The sequence below is a fragment of the Neodiprion lecontei genome, chromosome 3, assembly GCF_021901455.1.
Source record: "Neodiprion lecontei isolate iyNeoLeco1 chromosome 3, iyNeoLeco1.1, whole genome shotgun sequence".
Lineage (NCBI taxonomy): Eukaryota > Metazoa > Arthropoda > Insecta > Hymenoptera > Diprionidae > Neodiprion > Neodiprion lecontei.
Window position 1 is genome coordinate 25,221,242 of NC_060262.1, and position 2,924 is coordinate 25,224,165.

The window sequence follows — 2,924 nt, forward strand, 5'->3', positions numbered from 1 at the left end:
CCCATGAGGGCAACTGTCTTTATATTCTGCATCCAATAGTAAGGCTAGCCCCTTTGTATTTTTGGCGAAAATCTTCGCGATTCTGAAAAGTGCTGGAATGAATTCTTTCATGCACTATTCCGACGTAATTTTGCGAGAGAAATCGATTGGGCGCAGTCCCAATACGCTGCGATCAACGCATCGAAAGTTACAGCCAAAAAACGAAAAGCTGTGATTATATAAATCCTTACGTAATGTTTTTGATGTGTTCTTATACTGAAAATATTTATCGCTATTCCAGGTACAATCCGAGGTGGTTATCGGTGGTTGTTCGAGGTGGTTGGCGATTGTTGGAGGTGGTCGGAGGTGGACGAGGAGGAGGACGAGGAAGACTAGGAGAACAAGGTGGACAAGGAAGACAGGGATTTGTGCTCGGTGAGTTCAACATTTTTATAATATTTGATGAAGTAGGATCAGGATCAGGAGTAGGAATAGGAGTAGGATCAGAAGGAGGAGTAGGAGTAGGATCAGGAATAGGATCAGGAGTGGTAGTAGGAGTAGGAGTAGGATGAGAAGTGGGATCAGGAGTAGGAGTAGGAGTAGCAGTAGAAGTACAAATGGCAGAAGGATCAAGAGTAGGTGTAGGATCAGGAGAAGAATTAGTATCAGAAGTAGTCAACCACCTCCTCCCACCACCGACCACCTTCGTCCTCTTCGTCCACCTCGTCCCGGTCCTCTTCTTCCTCCGCCGCCTCGTTGTCCTCGTCGTTCTCGACTTCCCCGACCACCGCCGCTCACTTCCAACCACCGCCAAACACTTCCTACCCCCTTCTGCCCCCACCAAACACCGCCAACCATCTCCGTCCACCTCCTACCACACCCTGCCGCCTCTTTCTGCTCTTTTTAAATCATATTATTTACTCAGAGTAATTTTAGTCAGGAACTTTCTTAACTGGCGCTTACATCTTAATCATTTCTCTTCAACGTTGTAATTGCAAGATATAACTAATTTGTAATATTCCGCGTTGCAGGAAAGTCCGTCAATGGAACGGTCTGCTGACTCCGAAGGATCTCTACTGGATGTGGATGAAACTTTGGAAAGAAGTAAGGAGGTTCTAGGATCACCATTCTACGAAGAAAGTAATAAGATCAAGAATTCTTAACTTGTATACTAATATCACCTTGTCTTCATTTGTATCAAAACCTCTATGTTTGCACGGTCTTGATTGAAGTTGGAATTTCATGTTGACAATTGATTTCAGAACTGCGTCAGCTGTCAACTGGCCAATTAACAGAGCTTCTCGGTGAAATGGAATCCTTGGTCGGAGCGCTCAGCGAAACTTTAATAGCTGAATATTATTATTATTAATATTAGCTTACTTTTGTAAGTATTTATGAATATAGCCTCCATGAATATTCATTGTTGGTATGTAAGGTCTGGCAACGTACCAACTTTCTGTAAGAGATGTTGAGGATTTTCAACACAATTATGTTTTAGTTCTGTGCCCCACCTAGTGATCCACTAGTACATATCCTCCGACGTGACATCGCTGTGCTACGTATAAAGAAGAAAAGATTTATTAAGATGCAAATTGCTCCTCTCTTCTTGCCATTGTGCTTTCAGCCATTGTTGTGCTGTATGTTGAAAATATAGAACAGTTTATAAATATAGAATAACAGGTACAGCTACGAATACAGCACTACAATAAATCTTGTAGAAATGAGCTCTCATTGAGATTTCTCTGTATTTATAACTCGACGCGAGAAGGCAAAAATCAATGTAATGCCATCTGTAAGGTGATTGGACTCGTATTTGCACTACGAGAACTCGTTGGGCATTTTGCGGTGAAATTTCAAAAATTGTTGTACAAGAAATTAAATAACTATAAAAATGGATAAAAAATATTATCTCCAATAGTGGCTGTAGCTAATACAGCTTTAACCGTATATTGATTATGTTAATGATCTATTGTGACAAGATCGGAATTAGATAAGCTCTCTAAATACTCTTTTCTAGACTATTAATTTATATCATGTATATGTAAATGTATATTTCTTTAGTTTATAGAATCACTGCACTAGGATTACCCTTGCCATGTTTTATGGTGCGCTTGTGTAATTTGTATATTATTAACCTTACGTTTTACTCTATTTGCGACAAGTTGTGAGTGTTTCTAATTTCTTGGCAATTATTTATGTACATGTATGTGTATATATGTATATATATACTTATGCATGTGTATATATATATATGCACATATTTAAAACTAGACTTTTACAATAAACACAGAGTTTTCAGTATATTCACATACATATTTCTGTGTATAGGTACACTTGAACTAAAATATCCTTATTTCTAATACGGACTTCTTCGTAATTCGCATTTGTTCTTGTAGCCCAATGTCCTACAAACATGTCTCAAAGCCCTGTTGACATAAAAGCAGCTATTCGATAGAAATTATAGTTTATAGTTTACACAGCCCATTGCATGATATTTCATTATAAATACATATGTTTCAATGTATTTAGGAATAACTTATCAAATGTACAGAGGTCATGTGCAAATAATAAATGAATTGATTCGACCGCAGTTTGATGTATTCATTAGAGCTTTAACAATAAATTTAAGCTTTGTTACTTCTTTTATTTTATTATGGATAATCAAAAACATTTCCGACTATTCGTGCTGTGGAAGCATGGGGATTCAACCAAATGTAGCAAAAGATTAGAAACAGTGTATGTAGAGTACGGGTATTTTTCTAATAATGCAAATAGAATAGAATACCACGCCTTGCGAATTAGCTTTCCAGACAGAGATGAATGATGAATTTTAAGGACCGCATTATCGTTGTTGAATACTTTATGGCTCATGGGAAAAGAAAATCTGTAACGATAAAATTGATGCACCGGATCATCGTCGACTTTAACTTTTAAAATGTCCTACC

General features: G+C 37.8%; 1 long non-coding RNA gene across 2 annotated transcripts; it reads left to right on the plus strand.

Moving 5' to 3' along the window:
• The first annotated feature begins 364 nt into the window (after positions 1 to 364).
• LOC124293292 lies at positions 365 to 1,600 on the plus strand. Of its 2 annotated transcripts, XR_006903205.1 has the most exons (4): positions 365 to 414; positions 1,011 to 1,119; positions 1,242 to 1,363; positions 1,478 to 1,492. It is a non-coding gene; the product is annotated as an uncharacterized LOC124293292 (long non-coding RNA). The 2 variants fall into 2 exon arrangements; XR_006903204.1 differs by having other exon boundaries at positions 1,242 to 1,600.
• The last annotated feature ends 1,324 nt before the right edge of the window (positions 1,601 to 2,924 follow it).